Source organism: Apis mellifera, linkage group LG8 (genome assembly GCF_003254395.2).
Source record: "Apis mellifera strain DH4 linkage group LG8, Amel_HAv3.1, whole genome shotgun sequence".
Lineage (NCBI taxonomy): Eukaryota > Metazoa > Arthropoda > Insecta > Hymenoptera > Apidae > Apis > Apis mellifera.
Genome location: NC_037645.1, coordinates 6,385,875 through 6,404,814, shown reverse-complemented (window position 1 = coordinate 6,404,814; position 18,940 = coordinate 6,385,875). Strand labels below are relative to the sequence as shown.

Below are 18,940 nucleotides of genomic sequence, written 5' to 3'. Positions count from 1 at the left end.
ATGCACGCGTATAAACAGAACATACATTATACAAAATTAGAAAAAATTTTACGCACACATTACATAAAATACGTAAAATCACAAAATACGTAATCTATAATAACATACAAGAAGAGACGAGAGAGAAAAAGGAATACATCTTTGTATATATAGGTTTTACACACGAGGCTAGCGACATATTCGCGAAACGGAAGACATGCTCGCGTGCGCGCGCATGCAAGGATTGCCTGTATATAGCTCAAATTTCTGATAACATGTAATGTGTTTAATTCGGTCAATCTATATGAAAAAAAGATTTAAAAAAATCCATTTACATTTTTATAAATTTCTGTAATACGAATTATTATTAATTTTTTAAAATGATAAATCATATGAAAAACAAAAAGAGACGCGTATTATTTTTATTTCTTTTTTTTCCTTTCCATTTTTCTTTCTCTTCTTGATTTTCTATGTATTAACAAAAAATTAGGAAGATAATTAAATATTTTATGGAAAATATATTATGAAAAAATATCAGTTACTACGAAAAAACTAGACATCCACATATAAAAATACCAACATATCATCTTCACTGTATAGATCCAATATACAGAGTGTGCCTGAGGTTATAGATGTTCTCTGTGTCTTCGCGAAGAAGCACTATGAGAAATGAAAGAGGAGGGGTGATTAGGGTGGGGGTGACAGAGGGAGAAGTGATTTTCCAACGGTCGTCAGCATAGTAGTGCATGCGCGGCGCGTCGCGACGCGGCGCCTCGCGGAGAAAAAGTAAGAAGTAGTAATTTCCTCTCTTCGGTTTCTTCCCGTGCGTTTCTCCTCGTAGACATCGGATCTGTGCTACATTCTTACACGTTCCCTCATTCTTGTTCGTTCAAAGCGTGGAACATTCTTTTATTTCCTCCTTTTCTGTCAAACTTTGTGTTTCTTTTGATGTCTTCTTCTTTTTTTATCTTACAATGTACATATACGCACTTACTATTTTTCCCCACTTCTCTCACGCCCGTTTCCTATGTGTTAGAGTGTGTTAAAGATTTTTAACGGTGTCGGTTAAATTATTCGATCGCGTTTTCTCGCTTTTCGAACCAGAGAAAAAAGCTCACCGGGAGCTGCGCGTGTATTTTCGTGCGTCAGGGTCTCGTGTTGGTGGGTCACGCCGCGCAAGAGCTAAGAGAGGCTGCTGTTTCTTCTCGCTTTATCTTCAAAGACTTTTCATATTTTTTTTTCAATCTTTTTTTTTTAAATTCAGTTTTTCGTTAATACATGTGAGACAGATATTCGAATATCGTCTTTTTTTTTTCTTGGTTTCTTTTGGCAGTCTCTCGTCGTCCTCGGTGTGCAGCAGCGGCGACAAGCGGCAGCACCCAGTAACACACTGCGACGAGCGGGCGTCCGTGACACGATCCAGGAGAATCGAGCGATCCGTTTGTTCGTGGTTGCAAGTATACGAGTGCTCCGAAACGCGCGAATAAATGTGTCGGTCACGGTACAAGACGTGAAGCGGGGGAATATACGGCAAGTGAGTATATTTTTAGTAGCAAGCGCCAAGCGCTAAGGCAGAGTGGTATAAACGGCGCGCAGTGGCCTGATGAAGCGGCGTATGTGACATCAAATTTCTCTCTCTTGCCACCTCGACGAGACACCGAGACATCTTGCAGACTATCAGCGCGCGGTGAGTATTGCCCCGAACCCTAACCGATTGATTCGCCATTCCGCAAAGCCGCTCTCTGCCCCGCCTCCCTCTTCATCTATGTATGCCCACCCAATACCATCTCCTCTGCAAGTTGATGCGTCCTCTCACCCCTCCGATCATCCGTTGGATCATGGCTTATACTCGTGTCTTTATATACGCACGTGTACGAAACTTTAAGCATATATTTCTATTTATGATTGTACAAACTTTATTTTTTTCTTTTTTCTTTCATTCGTTTACACATATACATTAATTCTTGCGTGTCCATAATTTTTCTAATTTTTATTTCCTTTTCTATATAATTTTTCTAACTTATTTTTTCAACGAATTATATATTTCAATTTTATTTTGACAATGTCTTTTTTCTAATCGTAATTTTGATTTTCAATTTCTTTCCGGAGTTTCAAGATACATCCAGATTGTCGGTCGGATTGCATATGCATGGATCACTGCACGATAGTGACATTACGAAAATTATGTAACCGTCCGTTTGCTCGATCTGTCCTTCGTTCCTTCCCTCTTGGTTCCTCTTCTCCTTCCTCGACCTACCTACCCTTGGTACGTGGCTCTCGCTGCTACAACCTCTCCCTACTCTTAGAGGCCACCCCTACGCCGCTCCTCTTGCCCCTCCCACTTTGCACCGGTCGCTGTTGAACATTATTTCGGGAGTGCCAGCCAGCCTGCCAGAGCCCGCGTGCAATAGACTGAGACAGAAAGACTTACTATCCTTGTAAACGGTCTCTCTTTCCTATACCTCGTGTGTCCCGGGATCGGACAGGCGCATTATCACGCGCAGCTTTTGCTCGCGCTGCATTCCTCTCCTGCATTGTTTGTCTTTTTTCACTTCTTATTCTTTATCTTGAACTTCCACCCTTTCATAGAATAGGACTTACGTGAATGACTAGATGTCTCGTATAGTATTGTAATGATAACGTAAACTTATCCGTTGGAGTATTCATATAGCAATATATTTCCAGTTATCTCCTTGTTTGTCATTTATCATCTTCACTATTCATAATATAATTATTTCGAATTATTTCAATCTAGTTACAATGATTTTCTTTAAAACTAATATACAATTTTCATTATTGGATAGTTTGATTTTTATTATAAATTATATAAGGACAGGAAACATTATTATTCGCTGATCTCATTGATTCGTGATAATCGAAATCGAAGATAGTTCGAATTACACGAATGAAGAAATCAACGAGGTATTCTATTTCTATATTCTATCCTGGGTATATACGTGTACGTGCGATTCACTAGTTTGTCGTATTTCGTTGTTACAACATTTCATTGCATTGGAAATATTTATTTTCTTAGAACACGATCTTGAATCACACAAATTTAAGTTAGATATAAGCGAATTATTGAATGTTTCTATAATATTTGTTGCATTATTTTAATAGAAAATTGTATATGATATAATAATACATATGATAAGTTAAGATTTAATAATAATTTTATGACTGGGATGAATTAATCGGTTGGTCTGATATACAGTAGAAAGGGTCGTGATTAGTCAGACCTGAGCAGTCTTCATGTCTTTAACTCGATCATTTTCGTTGTAATAATCATGCATAAAATTTCTCAACCCCCACTATTGGTGGCGACCATCGGATTCCCCCACTACGTTGTCATGGGCGCACGCCTTTGCTCTCCCCGATTCGCTTTGTCCTGAAATACATCGAAGGCGTTTACACACACATACACACACCAGCTTTCTGTCCTCGTTTTGTCCTGCTTTCATAGTATCGACCCAATACGGCTGACCTAGACTCACTTGCAAGGAAGTGTACTCAACCTTTGACACTTACTCGCGGGCTGACGAAACCGACCGCGATCGATAGCCCGTCAAAACTAATTACGCACGTGGAGAAAACGATCGTGTAAGATGATTAGTTTAGTGACTGGTTTTATTGCATTCATTTTGGAATACACGCATTACTTTAGTACTTTTTTAATGGTGATTACATTATATAAACAAATTCATCGAAAGATCGCATTATTCATACTCAATAAATTAATTCTAGTGAACGATATATGAATCCGGAAATAAAATTATAAAAATTAAAAAAATTAACTATTATTATAATTAAAGAAATGATAAAGGTTATATATTAATTATTAGCACAAACACAAAATAATGAGTGTTCAAGGAATAATTTTATGTATGTTTTTATATTTTTCTTAGTGATCGGAAAAATTTGAAATGATAATATGGTGAATATTTATAAAATAAATGGAAAGACTTAGGAATTTGTTTTAGGGATTGACAGTCTTTTATTTCGTATATGTCTTTTCAATGAAAGATTAAGTTTTAGCCATGAATATATCGATCTATCAACCTATATTAGAGTTAACGTATACATAAAAAAAAATTATATAGTTGTGTATCAAATATAGCTCTTGATAGAATATCGTAGAGGAGAATATAGAAACGGAAAAATAAAATTATTATTATCTTTATTCGTTCTAAATTTTTTTATCTTCACTATATTAGAATAGAAATAAGGATTAATGATTATTATATTTTTAAAAAATTTATTATTTTTTTAGAAATGATATTTTTTATGAAAAAAATTATAAAAAATCATAATAAATTTTATAAATTCTAAAAATTTTAATGCTATAATTATAATTCATAAAAAGAAAAGATCTTGTCTAAATTTTTCAATTATTTTATTCACTTACTTCAATTTAATTTTTTTTTATATTAAAACAGATATTTTCATATATATTGTAAATTATATTATTTTATTCTGCCTTAAATAGTTTTTTTTATTATAAATGAAATTATTCTCTCAAGAAAAATTTGTTAATTGCATTATTTTATTGCAATTTTTGTATTCACAAATTTTTATAAATTAATTGAATTTATATCCAAATATATTATCGAATATATAGATTTCATTAAAAAAAGTTTTGTATTTCAGAAAATGTTTTAGAAAATTTACTTAAAATATAAAAATCCTCAATTCTTCTCCATATGAAATCAATACTTTAATGGATTTGAAATATTCTTATTTTTGAAATATTGAAATATTCTTATTATTTATCTAAAAACGATATTTTAAAAATAATATTTTATATAATATAAAATTATATATATTTTATAAACAAAATCAAATATTATACAAATTTTTTTCAATATTTTTTAAATATTTAAAATCATTTATTTTAATACATTCTGTATACAAGAATTTTAAAAGTTTATAAATTTATTATTTTTTTAGAAATGGTATTTTTTATGGTATATATACATAAAAAAGATAATATTGTATACATTGCGATTTTTAAATATCGAAAGTTAATTTTATTTTCAAATTATATCGTTATTGTACAAAATTGTCTCTTAACAAATTAATTGATATTCAATCACGGCGTGATCACGAATTTATGAATCATATTTCATGAATTTATCGATTTTTGAGAAAAAATTCAATTGCGTTGTTGTTTCGAACCAAAAACGAAAAGGAACTATATTCGCCACGCATGCGTAATATAACTATGTAATCGTCATCGGTCCTTCCCATAACGATTTTTTATAAGTTAATTGTTTGTTACCATAAGACAAAACATAGTTTTACATTGATGTGTTTGGTTTCTTGTACGACACATTAACCACTCGAGACCCGATCAAGATATCAAGACTGCCACGTGCTGGGAATTTATTGACCCGTGATATATACGAAAATTTTACCAGGAAGCGTGCTGTTATATAGTTCCCGGCGCGCCGCAGACACTATCTCATCTCTGTCTATTCTGTGTGGCTGGTACGCATCATAGTGGATTAAAAATAACTAGACACGTGTGTGAACTGGTCGAGCGTGCGCGGCGTCCAGAAATAAAGCAGCAGCTCGTCGATTAACTTTTTCGAGGCGAAACTTTGCTGCTGGCCAATATGCATCGTTAGTAGTAGTCGCCATCACCGTTGCCATTATGCTTTTTTTTTTCTTCTTTTTCGATATCCGATGACCGTTGACTTTTTGTTAACATGACTCGGTTATTTTAACATTTGATTTGTCGATTCACTAGCACTTTCTCTGAGAGGAGACGCTTTTTTGAAATGTATTTACATATGTACATTCGAATTAGAAACCGATCAGTTAAATCATCATTTTACGAAAAAGATTTTTGCACAAGAAAATATAGCTTAAGATTAATCGATATAACCTAACCTTATTTTCTAAGAAGTATGGAACCAATTCGAAGACGCTTTGATTGACGGTTTAAAATCAAGATACTTTTTGTTTTTTTATATCGTATTATTTTTTTCATCATTTAATTTATTTATTTTTTTTATTTCTCATTGTTTTTATATTATTAATAATTTTGTAGAAAAAAAAATGTCAGATTCCTAATAGAAAATTTTCAGTGAATATAATTAATATATATATATCTTGGCGAAGTATTTCAATTTGTTCCGCAATACGTCACATTTATTCCTTTTTTTAATTCTATCGATTTTATTAACTTAAATTGTAAAATACTTTTCGGTAATTTAAGAAGTTATTGTTGAGAAGGGGGGGAACGTTTATAGGGCAATCGAAACATTTGTTTAATGTATGATACATAATATAACTATGTTTTGAGTTTCCAAGGCAAATGGTTTGAAAATTTCGAGATTCTATCGAAATGAATTTCGCATTCTCACTTTGGCTCTTAGCCACTTCTTTATCGAAGAGAAGAAGATTTATATATATATAGTATATATATATATATATATATATATATATGTATGTATATATGTCAATATCTATAGATATATATATATATATATATATATATATATATATATATATTGGCAACTGAGATAAGTTTTTTGCTCTTATTCAAAACTTTTGTATAAATTTGTATGACAACGACAATCATTCTTGCATTAGAATTTTCTATTTTTCCTTTTTTTAAATTCTTATCATAGTTTCCATCATGATCCCAATAAAATAGATCAAAGACGATGCCACCGAAATTATTTTCCACGAAACAACCTAGATATTTTTATACTTAACATTTATGTGGTGGTAAATCAGATGAGCATAACTAATTATTTTCTTAAAGAATCTCGTTATTGTAGCAATTGAAATATTTGGAATTTTTCTTTTTTATTTTGATTTTATTACACCGATTTTTTATCGTCCTAGTAGTCAACATGTATGTAAGTAAATTTTCAATATTATTTCTATTTTTGAATACAATTTAAATCAAACTTTTTAAATCATTTTTTAATCAATTTATTTTATTTTCAATATTAAAATTTTTATAATTTTTAAATTAGAATATAACGAATTTATAGATATTGTGAAGTTTATTATTTGCTGTTATAACGACGAACAGATATAAAATCAGATATCGTGTTTGAAATTCCATCAGACAAACAGTTCAAGTCATTTGGAATAACAAATATGATGATTCACAGTTCACAGTGGGAAGAAATGTTCGTGATCAGAGATCATTAAGAAAAAGGTCGTCACCGAACGTGATAAAAATTTTTCGCTAACAAAGTTAAGCTAATGTTTAATAATAAAGTAAATGTTTGATGATATAATTCACAATGTCTTGAAATAATTAAAGAAAATCTAATATAATTTACGAAATCTTTAGGGAGTCGCATTTCTGGATAATTCACACAGATAAAACATATACAGTAGAATTAGGATATATTTAATGCATGTTAATATAATCTTATAACATATTTAAAAATATTTCATTGCTTAGTATTTTAAGATTATTATATATATATACGTAATAATACGAACTAAAAATATCATCTATAATGTTTAATTAATTCTAAATTTTTGTTTGTGATATTTTTCTCAATATTAATTTTAAAAGTTATCTTATATATCATATATTATTGCATTATATTTTCGCTTATTATACGAAACTTGCTGTTTTATCAAGCGGTTTTTCCATCGAGAGGTCAATGAAAATGTTATCTTGAAATTCGGGAACGCTATTAATGGAAAAATATTGGTCAATCGATGCCAAAAGGATTGATGTACGTCGACTCGACGTCTAGTCTGTCGGTACTTTGGCACTCTTCACTAGCACAAACACTTAACGTGACTGTCTGCCAAGTTTCTTGATTGCTGTAAATCATCGGAATCCCCCATGTTTAATGTTTAGACATCGTTGTTGGAATATATTGTTCAAATTATCGATAATTTATATAATTATAAAACTTTTAAGTTTTTTTTTTGTTTATTTGATATAATATATCATCTTAAGGAAATTAAGAAAATTAAAAAAAAAACAATATATAAATGATAATGATATGTAATTACATAAAAATCTATGAAATATTAAGTGTGTACATCATTTTAAGCAAATCAAGAAAAGTAAAAAATATAAGTGATGATGATATAATTATATAAAAATATAAAAAATATTACAAATAATTCAAATTTATAATTTTGTTACGCAATATATTTCTATCAACAAATATAAATATTTAATAAAATTGAGAAATTGATATATGAAATAATTTTTAACATAGTATGTATGCCAAAATCTTTTAATTCATAATATTTATTATATATTTATTATATTTAGTTATCGTGACAGATTGATATTATAAGATTTTTTTATAATATATATTAGAAATCATCGAGAATAATGCTTAATTTAAAGAACTAATAATAATGAAAGATTTTAGAAATCTGGATTACGCGGATAATTGATCACGAATATTCGATATATTATAATGATTTATTATATTTTATTTTTATATAGGTCGAATGAAAAATTAACCGAGTTTGAGCATAAATTTGTGAAACGTGTTTTAATGATCGCTTAAATCGCATAAAAACTACTGTCGTACGATAGTTTGGTTCGTACTACTTAAACTTCTATTTCTTTTTCACTATGTCATATTTTGTATTAATAGATATTATACTATATTATAAAATTCAAAGTAATTCGATGTGCCATTACAAAACACATAAATATTTTGTTATTAATTAAAAATCACATATTAATAATTTCATTATTATATAAATATGTAGATCTTTCAAGAAAGATAGAAGTTAAACTAAACTTCTAACTTTGAGTTAAGTTTTTGAAAGTACATACATATAATTCATCAGAGAAATAACAAAGTAGTAAAATCAATTTTATAAAAAATTAAGAATGTTCTAATTACTGATATATCAAAAATATCAATATTGATTATAATACAAATTTCATCACTGATCATGTTGATTAATACGTAATTAATAAGTATCATTTCATGAATGATTATACGAACATTTGTTATAGCACAATTATATACATTAATATATATTAAAATGAATACAAATAATTATAGGAACTATATCTATCAAATTTTATATATATTAGAGTAATAAGACATATAGGTATTACGTGGTTTGTTGACCTATATAATTACATATAAATTTCATCGTACAATCATACAAATACAATTTAAACTAACTACAATTACTTGTAAAAGATCAATTACTTATATAAGAATATGTTATATTGAATATATATTTTCGTTTTTCGATTTTTTTTTATTCAATATCGTTACATTTTTTTCAATTTTCACTATAAATTTTTTTTGATATTTGTAATTGAACAAAATGACAAAATGAAAATCGTGTGATTGTATACATAATGCATCATTGTATATTACATATTTTCATCAAATCAACATCTATAGTTTTAATGCTCGTGTGTCTGATCTTTTACATCATGATAATAAAAAGCAATAATGATCACGTATATCGATTCAGTTGTTCACTGGCATTATCTTTGGATTGCATGACGAGAGAATCACCTTGCATATATATATATCATATTGTGCCAGCTGTAGATATTTTGCTCGTTTTCATCTTAATATTAATAAATTCTTCATCTTAATAAATTAAAATTAAACGAATTATTATTTCTATAAATGAAAAATTGATATATCAATTATTTTTGATATGATAAAAGATTATTAAATGAAATCAATATAATTTTATTGTTTTAAAAATCAAAAATCAACGGGAGTCCATTAGAAAAATATAATGAAACGTTGACGTAATTATGATATAGTACGATTCAATTTTATAGGATACCTTATGTATAACCGACCTTCGTTCCCTCATTTGCTTATTGACAAGGGTATTTTAAAAGTGATGTCAATGAATGATCAATACGCGTAATGTTAGTGATTATAATCAGCCAACGGACAGAATTTCTAATATACCTACTCGGAAGAAGCCGTGTAATTACCTGACTCGGATGTTTTCAAGGTTTCTTCGGTTCGTTGAAACGATTATATGAAGATGGAAAAAGAATTCCGTGAAACTCTCAGAATTAAATTTTATCTCTTTCCCTAATATTCCTTTTATTTATCGAAATGATATAGCATAAAATTTCCCTTTGATTAGATTTATCAATTTTTGTCTGTCTAAATATATATATAATATGTAATATTACATGGATTAAAAAAATAAATGAGTGTAAGGATATCTATGGAGATTTTATCTCGATAAAATTTATAAATTTTGCTACAATTTTGCATCTGTTATGAATGTTATTTAGTAATTCTAGAAACAAGAGATTTTTATTTTTATAGGAATTTCAATATTAATCAGTTTAAAATTAATTTCTAATTAAAGTAAAAGTGAAATCCCATTTCAATGAATTTCGTATTAAGAAGGCGTGGCAAACTTAAACGCATTCGATAAATTGTTAAAAAGATGGTCTTTTTTGAATGGAAGCAAACGAGAATAAACTTTTTATCCTCTTTTTCTTTTTTCCATAAAACAAAAGAACTCGAGAAATACTAGAAATTTATGTTTCTCTAATCATGTATGTAGAAATAAAAAGAGAGAGAGAGAAAGAGAGAGCTCTAAATGTATCCAATACATTTTGAACCTTTTTCGAATTACATTAGTAATATTCTTAATATAGAAGATTGATAATTGGAATTATTTTTACACTATTTTTTATATTTGTACTTTTTACCAACGTATATTCTGATTGGTAAAATTCTTGTTCTTCTGTAGTTTTGTGAATTTTAATCGATCAGATTAATCATATATAAATATACATAATTTTCTGGTCATTTTCTTTTTCATTTTTTTATGGTTCCAATATCGTATACGAAATTGTAATCTATTCTATGGAAGACTAACAAAGCGAAATCAAGGACGCCGTTTATTAAGGGCTTCGATACCGATCAATACCGTATAATCCAGTAGCGTATAACGTTTATCTATTCTCAACGGAAAATATAAGTGGCATTTAAAAATCTTTTGATAGTAAAAGTAGTATTTTTGTCATAATTTTGCATTATTTTCTCGAACCAAATGAATTAAAATATATATGGATAAAAAATATAAGTTATATATATATTCCATTTACTTGATTGCAATTATATTTTTTTTTTTAGATTTAAAATATTATATTTGATGAATTAAAATATTTATATTTTAAAAATCATTGATTTAAATTTTTATGATTTCGACATATTTTTATGTACATGACTGTGTAGAGCTTCGTAAAAAAAAAAATCCATGTTAGATGATACAGTATTCATTACTAACGGACTATTTTAGAATACAATATCTGATAGAGTAATTGGCCAAGGTGTGTCAAATTATTTATTACATTCGTTGCAGTGATATATCAGTAGTTACATAGATTGATTTGCGCATGTCTCTACATATAGTTTAAAAAAATGAAACATTACAACAACATTAAAGTAGAAAGAATTCCTAAGAATTTTTGGCTTACTTGTATTATTTCTTGACTTTTTACTTTTTTTTCTTATTTATCATAATTCTCTTTCATTTTTAAAGAATTTTTTTGAAATAATATAATTAGAGAAATTGAGAAATTTAGAAAAGAATTATCGAATAGAGATAATTTTTCTTTTTAGTTTATTTAAGTATAGTAGATATTTTATCTTTGATATAATTAAAAATAGAATAAAAACAGGTTTTTTTTATTATATATGATATAATATACATTTTATTAAAAATTGATACTTCTATATTTCTTATACACAATGGCATTAATTTACGTCATATTGGCTCTTGTCAATAAAATCTAAAGGATTTTTCCAAGAACTTCTTATCGAATCTTTACAATTCTTTATCGATGTAATCAATATTATCTGTTACTTTTGCTACTTATATATTAATTTAAAAAAATAATTAATGATTTAATAGATCTATATTTGTCATCTTTAACGTCACATTTTCAATTTTTTTTTTTTATTGATTTTATGATTTCGCCACTGTCTTTGAATGGGATATACTTACAATATATCTTATATTATTGATCAGTGATGATATATCGATTATAATGAAATATTATCATAATCTTTTAACATTGCAACAAACTTTAAAAGATCAAATCTATTAGGATCTATCTGTCGATGCGCAGTGACAGATGATCTCGCGTGAAGAAAAGAATTCTTAGATTTGAATGTCTTAGATTTGTCCTTTTCTATCCTTAGATCAATGCGTATTTCTATATGATGATCTGAAAAAAAAGACAAAGACTAGTGTTGGTGAGAGGGCTCGCCTGTCGGACGCTTTTAATTTCCTGTTCATTGACGTCTGATGTGAATTAACCTTATTGGCGTTTAACGGTTTATTTAGCTTTCTGGTCTAATCTTAACCGATGCATTAAATCGTGCATAATGGTGTCACGATTGTTACGTTCGTTGTAACACTTTCGCTGTGCGATGTCCAGTACATTTGACGCTTGAGTATTTAAACACAAAACAAGAGAGAAAGAGATAAAAGTGATAAGTTGCTTGGATGGCTTCAATGAGATGTGTTCGAAATATCGAGTTCAATATTGAATTAATATTATCTATTAACGAAGTGACGCAGAAGATATTTATTAACTCTCGATTGCTTAACTGGGTTATAATAAACGTGGATACAAAACAATTAATAACTAATTATTCGTATGATATAGGCTATCGCTATTAATAAAGATAATTTGAAAAATTTTAATATTACGAACAAAATTGAACATTAACATTATTTGTAACTAGAAGAAATAATAAAATATAGGAAATAATTTTTTATTATAAAAAAATATACAATGTAATATGATATGCATGGAGAAAAAATAATATTCATGATTTATTAGACTTATTGTTATAAGAAATACATCGAACGATTAAATTCAATTAGATTTGTCAGTTTTTGTTATAGATAATAATAAGAGTCCACGTATCGATCCAACGTAAGATTCGTGACGTAATAACAGTATGTGCGTCATGGTTCTGGAATACGAAGATGAGGTATCCTGGTTAATTGGCAGCAAGTTTTAATAAAAAACTAAATATTTTCAAATCTGAATTTTGCAAACAATAAATTACATTTACAACGTGCCTTATCTTTGGTTAAATGATTCACTATTCATTCTGATGACAATATTAACATTCATTCTAAAAATTTGGATAATAATCCAATTAAATAACTTTAAATAACTAAATATTCAAATATTAATAAATTCCATGAATGTTTTAAAGATTATTTTTTAGCAATTAATTTGAAAATTTTTAAATAGAAATCTTGAAAAGAAATTGTTTACTGATATATTTATTGAATATATAAATAAGAATGAATTTTGAATGAAAAATTATTGAAATTTTGTTTATACTTAATAATATCAAAGAATTTTTTTTTCCTGCATAATTAAATAACTTGATATGTTATATTTTAGTTTTTACAGTAGCTTATCTTGGCCAGAATGTTTTTCTAAGTATTTGTCTAAGATCAAAGCAGGATAAATTTTGAATGTGAACATAGATAAGATTTAAACGTTAAAAAAGATTGGGAAAAAATAAACAATTTATATTTCTTATAAAAATTTTAAAATTTTAAAATTTGCATTTAGTATTTATAGAATATATATTGTTATATATAGAAAAAAGATTTTATTTCATTTTTTTTAATAACTTTTTAATTTATATTCTTATATTCTTATATTCTAATTGTATTCGATATATTTTATTTTATTTTTTTCTATCGTGACTCTCTAGAGATTTCTATCTTTAAGGATTTATCTCTTTTATTTCTTAGTAATATTCTTATCTTATACATATATATATATATATATACATATATAACATTTATCTTTCATTTGAACTACTTTTGTAATGTAAATTTGAATTTGAATTTGAATTTGAATTTAAAATTAAGAAAAAATTAAAATTAAAAAAATTTACATTTCGATTAAATATAAATATCAAGAATTTGTATCAAGAAAAGAATATTTTTTTAAACATTTATATATTTTTATTTTTTTAAATATGTACTATACCATTTTCCATATTGATGATAACTGTCCTCTTATATTTTATACAAAATTATAGGACTTCGATTCGTTGCTTTGTGCTAAGTCCATAATAATGTACACAATGATGTACTCTAATAAATAACGCATCATTCTTTAATATGAATTTTAAGTTTTCAATTTTTTTTTTTTTGAACAAAAATATGAAATAAAATCGAAATTGCATCGTTCGATGAGTAAATTGATGCAAGCAACAGTGAGGTTAGAAAAGAGAACGGAATCGTCAACTGATTCTGGATATCGTTCATTGAGCCGGAGGAAGTTGGGATACGAAGCGATAAACTTTCGTGCCGTAGATACCGGACTTCCGATCGTTTCTTTGAAATAGGATTGAGAGAACATCGGAGCGGAATAATTTGATTAAAATGCCTGGATACACGCGAGTGAACTCGTTCAGTAGTAGTGTTGCACTAACGTGTTTATTGCCGCTCGGGATCCTCTTTCGGTAAAATGATCGGTAAAATAACAATCCTTGGTTTACTTTTTTAAATCAAGATAAAATTTTATTTTTTGTAAATTTCAACCCATTTTTGAAATATTTCGTATAATGATTTCGTATAAATGTTTGTATTCATAATATATGTAAATGTATATATCTGATATATGTAAAAAACTGATAAAGATTGTTATTCAGCTATTAGATCTTACGACGAACCGAAATTTAATAGTGTGTGTGTGTGGTTTATGCTATCATTGAATACGATATATTTACATGTATTAAAAATCATAAATGTTGTTGGTATTTTTTCCAAGTTCTTTTATAGTTTTTTTTTATTGATCTTTGTCTTTTTCTAACCTAAATTCTTTCCAACGTTTTCTCCAAATATATTTTTTTCTTATCTCTGCAACGCGATTCAATATTTTATATGCACTTAAATAACATATACTTTAATACTGTGCATTAATCAATTTCAATTCAATTAAAAAATATGAAAAAAATTTCTTCGATTTTTTTTTACATAGAATTCTAATAACAATACTACATAAAAAAAATTAAATATTTATGAATATTATTAAAGAATAATTTTAATTGCCATTACAAGGAAAATGAAGTTCAAAAATATGCTTATAATTTAAGCATTATGATCGTTGAAATATTCATAATTAATTTTCTCAATGTAATTAATTAATTAATATAAATAATTAATTTTTTCAATTTTTCCATTTAATAGTGTGGATTGTAATATGATGTAATCTATTATTTCACAATTGTGCGTAATATTTATTCATGTCAATAAATAAATTCAGTAGCAGAATAGTAGTTGAAGACATAATAGTAGTTGTAAAATCTATATATAATGCTCGGTCACCAGCGTGCCAATCTTCGTTCATAGTTTCCATGAAGGCGTTGGTTGGTTTAGCGTGACGAATACTGATTAGCAATGCAATATCACAATGTTTCGCTATATTCTATGATGATATCCTTTACTTTCAATTATGACGCTCATTATTAAGGAATCTGTTGTGTTATTCTCGTTTCATAATTAATCATGATTGATTTTTATACATAAATTATTTTATTTGAAATCGATTATTTTTTTAATAGTTTTATAAATTGAAATATATTTTAATTTATTTATAAGTAGAAGAGATTTATTCATCATTTTTCTAATTTTGAATAATTTATTTAAAACATATTTTCAAATTTAGAATTTTTACTCTGAAAATATTTATTATAATTGAATTTTTACATTTTTTTCATATCGACATATACATTTTTGTGAAAATTAATACAACTATAAAAAAACTTATGTAATAATAATACAAATAAGTGTTTATCTAGTCTTTTTTATTGCTTTATTTTCATTACATTGATTTAATTTTGAACGTTATCTTGAATATTACTCTTTTGATCCATAGTCCAAGCACTACGTTATTCAAAATAATTAGGTCACCTGATCATACTATTTTATAAACAAAAAATCCAATATTTAGTAATATTTTATAACTTTGTAGTATTTTATATCTTGTTGAACGTTTAATTTTTTACATACAATTTCTATTATTACATTATTCTATTGCGACATTCTAACGGAAATTTATTTTCATATTTCACGTTTCATTCTCTTAATAAATTCTGATAAATTTTTGATAAATTATGCTATATTTTTAACAAGTATCGTTCAATTTTTGCCCCGTCGAACCGATAGATAGCGCTTCCACGTTTTTTTCACGAAAGTTCGAAATTCGAGTTTAATTCGGTTATGGCAGATGGCACATTCGTGTATAATCGCCCTTTCTCCCCTCCCATTGCCTCACATGTCTACGTTCAAATATATCCTGAATGCGTTCTCGTTCCTTTTACCCGCTAGTCTCGATTGACGTCATGATACGACAACGTGGAGCACATTAGCGTCATGAAATATTTGTATGATACTTTACTTCAGCACGTTATCAACTCTCTCAGTTTACAGCGGCTTAAACCAATATCTTAAAATCTGTCAAGCTTATTATCGGTAGCTCTTGGCGAGGACACAACTCCAATGCCACCATTTTTCAATCCCCACCATTTCGTTGTAACTATTGTTCTATTGTCACTATTGAGCGCTTACAACCGTTCCATAAATTTTTTCCCATATTCGTGAATTCGTTCATCCGACGAATTAATCATCTCTTTTACAAAAGACAATTTTGTTAAAGTTTCTAGACAATCCTCAAATATCGTTCTGTTAACCTTGGTTTATAAATATTCAGTTTAGTGTGTGAATATATATATATATATATATATATATATATATATACGCATACATTGTGCAGTTCGTGCTGTATACAAAAAAATATGTGTTTGGGTTTTTCTGTAAGTACAACTTTATTGGAAAAGTTTAATATTTTTTTTTTTATTACGAAACATATTTTTTTATTAATAAGTTTATAATATGTAACGATAGATTTCTCTAATTTTTTAGTTAGACTTTAATTAAAATAATAATAATAAATTAAAAATTATGTAATTATCAATTATTTCTAGAACTCTTGTAGAATTCACCATATTTGCATTTTGAGAGATCAGAATCATAACCGTATATTCGATTATTTTATTGCAATTATTATGAAATTCGATGTAATTATTAAAAATCAACGATATCAGTAGTATTTTCAGTAATTCGTTACTATATTAATTTTAATCGAAATTCATAGAATAATGTAAAATTGAGAATTTAATGAGAAAGAAATTCTACAATGTTTAATGAAAACCAGATAAGAGATGTATTTTTTATTTCTCACATAGCTCATCAGTCGGAAAGAAGCGACTAATGAGAACATGAACAGTGAATGATTTCTATGGTACTCGATGTCGCGCGCAAACGATCCGGTATAAGTAACAGCATATGAATACATAAATGCACACAAATGCTTTATATGCTATAAATCTCGAGTATTTTGCGGCTTAATTGTCACTCATCGTTCTAACTAAGATCATCCTACTTAATTTCTGTGATGTATAACTTGAATCTATTTTGAATCTATTTTATTTGATTCTTTCATCAATATTTTTTAATTAGATTATTTAATAAAAATTAATATAATATAAAATAGTGGTATTTTTATTTAAAATAATATTAATCGTGATATATAAATTGATTTTCATCGTGTATGAAATCGATTTTTGTTTGAATTGATAAATGTATTTGATAACATTATTGATATATATCGATATATTAGATTTCAATCAAATATATTTTATCTGTCATTAACATACTTTTATAATATGATAGACAATATCGAAATATCATTTAAATTATGTGTTAAATTAATTATTTGATAAATTTTAGTTTAATTAGTAGAACCGATTCTTCTTTTTCTTTGTTAGAAAGAAACGTTATCAAAATCATGACGTAAATTAAACAATGAGTTTTCATAGTGAATCAAATAAAAATTGAAAGTAAAAAGATAAAGTTTTTTTCTTCTTTTATACTTTTTTAACTTTTATACTTGAATTAACTTATATCAAATTATAATTTTGTTTAATCTCAATTAATTATTAAACAAAATAAATTTTCAATGATTTTCTATTTCTATCTTTTAATTAAAACAATTTTTTTTAAATTTCTTCTAGAATAAACTATTCTTATAAAAGTTTTTATATTGTTAAATTAATTGAAACAAACATTAAAATTTATAGTTAAAATATTTTGAACTATAATTAAATATTTCGAATATACATTTAAATCATATATTTGAGTCGAGTCTTATATATTTTGATTTTCTTCTGATTATCTTCAGAAATTCTTCTTTTACTTTGGTTTATTTATAAAATAGTAGAATTGTTTAAAAAAGATATTTGTTTAGATTTATTATCAAAATATATATAAAAGTGTAGTAGAGTTTATTATTTAACTAATTCCATCGATACACAAAAATAGATATTTACTTATTATTATACCATAAATATTATACAACTTAATATTAATTAAATATTAACTTAATATTAACAAAAGTATAGTTAATATTTACAATAAATGACTCACTGCATTATAATAACTAACTCACTAATCACTATTTATTACTCATTACAATATATTGACTACTTATTGCAATAATTGCAATAAAATAACCGAATATATGGTTATGGTTATGATCTCTCAAACTGCAGATATGGTGAATTCTATAAGAGTTCTATAAGAGAAATAAAGATATTGTGTATTGTTCAGGATAATATCATAATTTGTAATTTGAATATGTAAATATTAAATATATGAGTTGTTCGTGTAAGAAATTTGCATTGAAATAATGCTATTTTATTAGATTCAGTAAAAACTGATTTCACGAAGCATTATAATTAGAGGCTTAGAGATTATTGTTAATTTCCTCGGGATTATTGATGAATCAATTGCAGTTAACTTATTAACTATTGATATATATATATGAGAAATTCCTATAAAAAAGTATATACAATGTCTCAATTTATATGCCATTATATTCATTATATTGAAG

The 18,940-nt window shown here is 26.8% G+C and overlaps 1 protein-coding gene across 13 annotated transcripts in view; it reads left to right on the top strand.

Moving 5' to 3' along the window:
- Positions 1-505: 505 nt before the first annotated feature.
- LOC551261 (plasma membrane calcium-transporting ATPase 3) overlaps positions 506-18,940 on the top strand; it is a 63,122-nt gene continuing 44,687 nt past the window's right edge. For 9 of the 13 annotated variants that reach the window (XR_003305091.1, XR_003305093.1, XR_003305092.1 and 6 more), the window contains exon 1: positions 507-1,666. The gene's annotated coding sequence lies outside the window, so the exon portion shown is untranslated. Of the gene's footprint in view, positions 1,667-18,940 lie in introns of all 13 variants that reach the window. The other 4 variants (XM_026442114.1, XM_026442113.1, XM_026442111.1 and 1 more) reach the window with 2 other exon arrangements.